We start from the raw sequence: 8,616 nt of genomic DNA, 5'->3' as shown, positions 1-8,616 counted from the left end.
GAACACCGGAAAGCCGAAACGCCCACTGGAAAACCAAGACGTCGACGCAGATGACGACGATCTTGATATGCCAGATTTTGCTGCTATGATTGCAGATTTCAAGGGCCCAAAAAGGATATGATTGGGTACAAGGATCTGCCAACCGTTGGTGCGGACTCCAAGAAAGAATTGTATCTAGGTTGCAAAAAGAAATATTCCAAGTTGAGTGCCACCCTGGCGCTTCTTAGATTTAAAGCAACAAACGGTCTATCAAACAAGGGCTTCACAGAGATGTTAGGTCTTTTCAAAGAAATTCTCCTAGAAGATAATGTGCTCCCCAGAAGCACGAATGAAGCGAAGAAAATTATTTGCCCATTGGAACTTGAAGTACAGAAGATACAAGCTTGTGTGAATGATTGTATATTGTACCGTGGTGAGTACAAAGATTTGCGTGCATGTCCCACATGCAAGCATGCACGATACAAGCACAGGAGAGTAAAGACAAGTACAAATTGGGCGACAAGATCAAGATGGGAATCCCGTTGAAGTTTGTTTGGTACTTGCCTTTAATTCCATGGTTGAGGCGTTTGTTTGCAGACCATAGAGAGGCAAAGAGGTTGCGGTGGCATCATGATGAGCGAATTGCGGATAAGTTTATGAGGCACCCGAAAGATGTGCTCATCGGGAATTAATCGACAACAAGTTTGAAAAAGTTGCCAAGGATCCTAGAAGTATAATGCTCAGGGAGTGTACTGACGGGATGAATCCTTTTGGCGATATGAGCACCAATCACAGCACATGGCCGGTGCTTCTGTGCATATATAACCTAGCTCCTTGGTTGTGTATGTAGAAAAATATATATTATGATGTCAATGATTATCCAAGGCCCGAAGCAACCTGGAAATGACATCGACATTTACTTTCAGCTACTGGTATAAGAACTGCTGATAGTGTGGATAGATGTGCCGGCTATAAAATGTTATGATGATTACAAAAAGGAGATTTTTGATCTACATGCGATGCTGGTGCACACCATTCAAGATATGCTAGAATTAAGCAACACATCAGGGCAGAAAACAAAGGGAGATGTAGGGTGTGTCACATGCATGGATAGGACAGCTAGGAGAAGACTTCCCAACTCGCATAAAACCGTGTAGTTGCATCATCGTAGGTTCTTACGGAAAACTCACCCATACGGAAAGATGAAAGCTGAATTTGATGGTACGACCGAGGCAGGTGTGGGCCCAAGACCCTATGAAGGGGAGGTGGTCCACAACATGGATAAAAAAATTAATGTTGTGCTTGGCAAGAACCACCCTTTGATGGTGAAACAAACACCCAAGGGTCAAGTGTTTAAGAAGAAATAGGTGTTCTCGAAAATTACCTTACTGGGAGATTCTACATGTACGTCACTGATTCGATGTCATGCACGTAGAGAAGAACGTATGTGAAAGTAACCTTGGTACTCTGCTCAACATTAATGGTAAAATAAAGGATGGTGACGGTTCACGGCTCGATATGCTTGCTGATCAATCAAAACGCAAGAGTGAAGCAGAAGATGATGACTAATTCATCAAAGCTCGCTAGAGTTACAATTTCAGTATAAAAGAAGCAACACAGTTCTTCACCTATTTGTTGTTAGTTAAGACACCCTCTTCCTACTGCACAAACATCAGAAGTCTCGTGTATGTGAGCTCGGGTAAAATGAATTTGGGACACATGAAGTCACATGATTTCCACGTAATGTTGACACAAACCCTCCCAATGGCCATCGGGAATCTGATGGACAAAGATATAAGAAACACACTCATTGACCTCTATGATTTCTTCAACCAACTATGGTAGAAAGTTGTAGATCCTGAAGAGTTGGATAACATGCAAGATGATATTGCAAGAATATTGTCCAACCTAGAGATGTTTTTCCCACTGTCATTCTTTGATGTCATGGTCCATCTCATTGTGCACCTTGTCAACGAGATAAAATATTGTGGTCCGGTGTTTCTTCGCAACATGTATCCCTTTGAGCGGTTCATGGGAATACTGAAGCGCTTTTGTCGGAACCGAAACCATCTAGAGGCAAGCATCCTACAAGGTTATACTGCGGAGGAGGTGGTTGAGTTTTGCACTGAATACATGAAACAAAGACCTATAGGTTTGCCCCTCTCTCGCCACGAGTGAAGGCTGAAAGGTAAGACGGTCCTTGCTAGCACGCAAATGGCAGCACCCGGAGAATTGGTAGAGAAAGCCCATTTGATGGTACTGCTTAACAACCCATTTCTCAACGCTTATGCCGAAGAACACTTGGCGGAGATACGCCAAAGCTCCTTACCAATGGTGCCTTCATCAGATGTGGAGATGAAGGAGCACACTAAGAACTGCACCAAATGGCTGAAGAATCGTTTGGGACATGGATCCATCGATGACATTGCTACATGGTTGGCACAAAAGCCATAACCTATGGAGTTGACATACCAAGCATATGACATAAATGGATACACATTCTACACTAAGGAATGTGATCAGAAGACCTCATATCAGAATAGCTGTGTTCAAATAGAATGCATGACTATAAATGAAGCTGATAAAAGGTTCTACTATGGAACAGATGTCTACTACACAACCTTCTTCTTGTGGACGTTGTTGGGCCTCCAAGTGCAGAGGTTTGTAGGACAGCTGCAAATTTCCCCCAAGTGGATGACCTAAGGTTTATCAATCCGTAGGAGGCGTAGGATGAAGATGGTCTCTCTCAAGCAACCCTGCAACCAAATAACAAAGAGTCTCTTGTGTCCCCAACACACCCAATACAATGGTAAATTGTATAGGTGCACTAGTTCGGCGAAGAGAGGGTGATACAAGTGGTATATGGATAGTAGATAAATGTATTTGTAATCTGAAAAATATAAAAACAGCAAGGTAACTAATGATAAAAGTGAGTGTAAACGGTATTGCAATTTGTGGAAATAAGGCCTAGGGTTCATACTTTCGCTAGTGTAAGTCCCCTCAACAATAATAACATAATTGGATCATATAACTATCCCTCAACATGCAACAAAGAGTCACTCCAAAGTCACTAATAGCGAAGAACAAACAAAGAGATTATGGTAGGGTACAAAACCACCTCAAAGTTATTCTTTCCAATCAATCCGTTGGGCTATTCCTATAAGTGTCACAAACAGCCCTAGAGTTCGTACTAGAATAACACCTTAAGACACAAATCAATCAAAACCCTAATGTCACCTAGATACTCCAATGTCACCTCAAGTATCCGTGGGTACGATTATACGATATGCGTCACACAATCTCAGATTCATCTATTCAACCAACACAAAGGACCTCAAAGAGTGTCCCAAAGTTCTACCGGAGAATCACGACGAAAACGTGTGCCAACCCCTATGCATAGGTTCATGGGCGGAACCCGCAAGTTGATCACCAAAACATACATCAAGTGAATCATGTGGTATCCCATTGTCACCACAGATACGCACGGCAAGACATATATCAAGTGTTCTCAAATCTTTAAAGACTCAATCCGATAAGATTACTTCAAAGGGGAAACTCAATTCATTACAAGAGAGAAGAGGGGGAGGAGAAACATAAGATCCAACTATAATAGCAAAGCTCGCGATACATCAAGATCGTGCCAAATCAAGAACATGAGAGAGAGAGAGATCAAACACATAGCTACTGGTACATACCCTCAGCCCCGAGGGAGAACTACTCCCTCCTCGTCATGGAGAGCACCGGGATGATGAAGATGGCCACCGGAGAAGGATTCCCCCTTTGGCAGGGTGCCGGAACGGGTCTAGATTGGCTTTCGGTGGCTACGGAGGCTTCTGGCGGCGGAACTCCTGATCTATTGTGCTTCTGGAAGTTTTAGGATATGTAGGTATATATGGGTGCAGGAAGTACGTCGGTGGAGCTTCGGGGGCCCCACGAGGCAGGGGGTGTGCCCTAGGGGGGTGGGCGCGCGCCCCACCCTCGTGGGCACCTCCCTTCTCTCCTGACGTGGGGTCCAAGTCCATCTGGTAGCTTTCCTTCCAAAAATAACTTCTCCAGTTGATTTCGTTCCGTTTCGACTCTGTTTGATATTCCTTTTCTTCGAAACACTGAATTAGGCAAAAAAACAGCAAATCTGGGCTGGGCCTCCGGTTAATAGGTTAGTCCCAAAAATAATATAAAAGTGGATAATAAAGCCCAATATTGCCCAAAACAGTAGATAACATAGCATGGAGCAATCAAAAATTATAGATACGTTGGAGACGTATCAAGCATCCCCAAGCTTAATTCCTGCTCGTCCTCAAGGAGGTAAATGATCAAAACAGAATTTTTGATGCGGAGTGCTACTTGGCATAATTTCAATGTAATTCTTCTTAATTGTGGTATGAATATTCAAATCCGAAATATCCAAGACAAAAGTTCATATTGACATAAAAATGATAATACTTCAAGCATACTAACTAAGCAGTTATGTCTTCTCAAAATAACATGGCCAAAGAAAATTCATCCCTACAAAATCATATAGTTTAGTCATGCTCCATTTTCATCACAAAAGAATGCTCTCATCATGCACAACCCCGATGACAAGCCAAGCAATTGTTTCATACTTTAGTAATCTCAAACCTATAAACTTTCACGCAATACATGAGCGCGAGCCATGGATATAGCACTATGGGTGGAATAGAATAATGAGGGGGTTATGTGGAGAAGACAAAAAGGAGAAAGTCTCACATCAACGAGGCTAATCAATGAGCTATGGAGATGCCCATCGATTGATGCTAATGCAAGGAGTAGGGATTGCCACGCAACGGATGCACTAGAGCTATAAATGTATGAAAGCTCAACAAAAGAAACTAAGTGGGTGTGCATCCAACTTGCTTGCTCACGAAGACCTAGGGCACTTGAGGAGGCCTATTGTTGGAATATACAAGCCAAGTTCTATAATGAAAAATTCCCACTAGTATATGAAAGTGATAACATGGGAGACTCTCTACTATGAAGATCATGGTGCTACTTTGAAGCACAAGTGTGGTAAAAGGATAGTAACATTGTCCCTTCTCTCTTTTTCTCTCATTTTTGGGCATTTTCTCTTTCTTTTTTATGGCCTTTCTCTTTTTTGGGGCCTTCTCTTTTTATGGCCTTTCTCTCTTTTACTTATTTATTTATTTATTCCTCACTTGAGACAATGCTCTAATAATGATGATCATCACACTTCTATTTATTTACAACTCAATGATTACAACTCGATACTAGAACAAAGATGACTCTATATGAATGTCTCCGGCGGTGTACCGGGATATGCAATGAACCAAGAGTGACATGTATGAAAGAATTATGAATGGTGGCTTTGCCACAAATACTATGTCAACGACATGATCATGCTAAGCAATATGACAATGATGAATGTGTCATGATGAACGGAATGATGGAAAGTTGCATGGCAATATATCTCGAAAGGGCTATGGAAATGAAATAATAGGTAGGTATGGTGGCTGTTTTGAGGAAGATATAAGGAGGTTTATGTGTGAAAGAGCGTATCATATCACGGGGTTTGGATGCACCGGCGAAGTTCGCGCCAACTCTCAATGTGACAAAGGGCAATGCACGGTACCGAAGAGGCTAGCAAGGATGGAAGGGTAAGAGTGCGTATAATCCATGGACTCAACATTAGTCATAAAGAACTCACATACTTATTGAAAAAATCTACAAGTCATCAAAAACCTCGGCACTACACGCATGCTCCTTGGGGGATAGATTTGTAGGAAAAGACCATCGCTCGTCCCCAACCGCCACTCATAAGGAGGACAATCAAATAACACCTCATGTTTCAAATTTGTTACATAACGTTTACCATACGTGCATGCTACAAGACTTGCAGACTTCAACACAAGAATTTCTCAATTTCACAACTACTCAACTAGCACGACTTTGATATTATTACCTCCATATCTCAAAATAATCATCAAGCATCAAACTTCTCTTAGTATTCAATACACTCATAAGAAAGTTTTACTAATCTTGAATACCTAGCATATTAGGATTTTAAGCAAATTACCATGCTATTTAAGACTCTCAAAATAATATTAGTGAAGCATGAGAGTTCATCTATTTCTTCAAAATAAAACTACCACCATGCTCTAAAATATATAAGTGAAGCACTAGAGCAAATGACAAACTACACCGAAAGATATAAGTAAAGATCAATGAGTAGTTGAATAATTATGCAACTATGTGAAGACTCTCTAGCATTTAATAATTTCAGATCTTTGTATTTTATTCAAACAGCAAGAAAAATAAAAGAAAATGACATTCTAAGAATAGCAAACATCATGTGAATAAGCAAAAACTTAGGATCAACCGAAACTAACTGATAGTTGTTGAAGAAGAAAGGTGGGATGCCAACCGGGGCATCCCCAAGCTTAGATGCTTGAGACATCTTTAAATATTATCTTGGGATGCCTTGGGCATCCCCAAGCTTGAGCTTTTGTGTCTCCTTAATTCCTCTCATATCACGGTCTCCCTAAACTCAAAAGCTTCATCCACACAAAACTCAACAAGGACTCGTGAGATAAGTTAGTATAAACCATTGCGAAAACCTTATCATACTCTACTGTAGCAAATCACTAAAATTATTATTCAACATTGCATACTAAATGCCTCTGCATATTTAATAGCCCTATCCTCAAATAGAATCATTAAAGAAGCAATCTGCCTAAACAGGATAGTCTGTAAAGAATGCTGCAACATCCATACTTCCCTAGCTCCAAAAATTATGAAAGAAAATTCCCACTGTATTAAATTTATCAGAGCTTAATATGCAAAAGGTTTCAACATTTATCACATTCTGACTTTTCTAGGGAATTATTGCAACAGCGGTAAACTTTCTGTTTTCAAACAGCAACATGTATACTTGTAACATAGGCATAGTAAAGGCTATCAATGCCACTTTTATTGAAATTAAAGATGCAAAACATTTTTCTAAATAACAGCAAGCAAATCCTAACAAAATAAATTGACGCTCCAAGCAAAACACATATCATGTGGCGAATAAAAATATAGCTCCAAGTAAAGTTACCGATGAACGAGAGGATGCCTTTTGGGGCATCCCCAAGCTTAGGCTCTTGTTTGTCCTTGAATATTACCTTGGGGTGCCTTGGGCATCCCCAATCTTAGGCTCTTGCAACTCTTTATTCCATAGTCCATCGAATTCTTACCCAAAACTTGAGAACTTCACAACACAAAACTTAACAGAAAACTCGTAACCTCCGTTAGCGAAAGAAAACAAAACACTACTTCAAGGTACTGTAATGAACTGATTCTTTATTTATATTGGTGTTAAACCTACTGTATTCCAACTTCTCTATGGTTTATAAACTCTTTTACTATCCATAGATTCATCAAAATAAGCAAACAACACACGAAAAATAGAATCTGTCAAAAACAGAACAGTCTGTAGTAATCTGGATCAAACGTATACTTCTGGAACTCATAAAATTCTCAAATAAATTTCTGAACCTGAGGAATTTATATATTAATCATCTGAAAAAAAGAATTAACTAAATAGCACTCTCCAAATAAAAATGGCAGCAATTCTCGTGAGCGCTGAAGTTTCTGTTTTTTACAGCATGATCACAAAGACTTCCCCCAGGTCTTCCCAACGGTTCTACTTGGCAAAAACACTAATTAAAAGCATAAAACCACATATAAACAGAGGATAGATTAATTATTTATTACTAAACAGGAGAAAAAAGCAAGGAACAAAAATAAAATTGGGCTGCCTCCCAACAAGCGCTATCGTTTAATGCCCCTAGCTAGGCGTGATGATTTCAATGATGCTCACATAAAGGATAAGAATTGAAACATAAAGAGAGCATCATAAAGAATATGACTAGCACATTTAAGTCTAACATACTTAATATGCATAGGGATTTTATGAGCAAACAACTTGTGGGAACAAGAATCAACTTGCATATGAAGGTAAAACAAGCATAACTTCAAAACTTTAAGCACATAGAGAGGAAACTTGATATTATTGCAATTACTACAAGCATATATTCCTCCCTCATAATAATTTTCAGTAGCATCATGAATGAATTCAGCAATATAACTAGCACCTACACTACAAAAAAAGACACATCTGTGACATTTTGGGCCGAACGAATTTTTTTCTGTCATACATATGACACTTCTATGATGATAATTATGAGAAAACCCGGTATCATCATAGATGTGGTGGGCTCCTACTTCTATGACAAAAAATGATGATAGAAAATGGGCTTTTCGTCCTGGGCGGGCCGGAGACGCAGCTGCATGACATTCTTTGGGCCGTCCATGACGGAAAAAAACCATGGTAGAAGCGAGGGTGAGGAAAATTTGGGGGAGTTCCCGGTTACGGTGGGAGGTCGGGGGCCGAGCGTTGCACGTTTCTCTCGTACACGTACGCGCGTGTGTGCGAGGCGTTGGCTCTAAATGAACCCGAGTGAGGCGTTGGGCTCTAACTGAACCCGAGCGATTGCACTACAGGCTACACGTTACTGAACCCGAGCGATCGATCGATGGCTGTTAACTGAACACAATCGAGCGATTCCTTCGCTACTACTGCTAACTGAAGCCGATCGATGCTGCCTTTGGATGAATAGT

The sequence above is a fragment of the Triticum aestivum genome, chromosome 3A, assembly GCF_018294505.1.
Source record: "Triticum aestivum cultivar Chinese Spring chromosome 3A, IWGSC CS RefSeq v2.1, whole genome shotgun sequence".
NCBI classification, from domain to species: domain Eukaryota; kingdom Viridiplantae; phylum Streptophyta; class Magnoliopsida; order Poales; family Poaceae; genus Triticum; species Triticum aestivum.
This window is presented reverse-complemented; position numbering follows the sequence as displayed.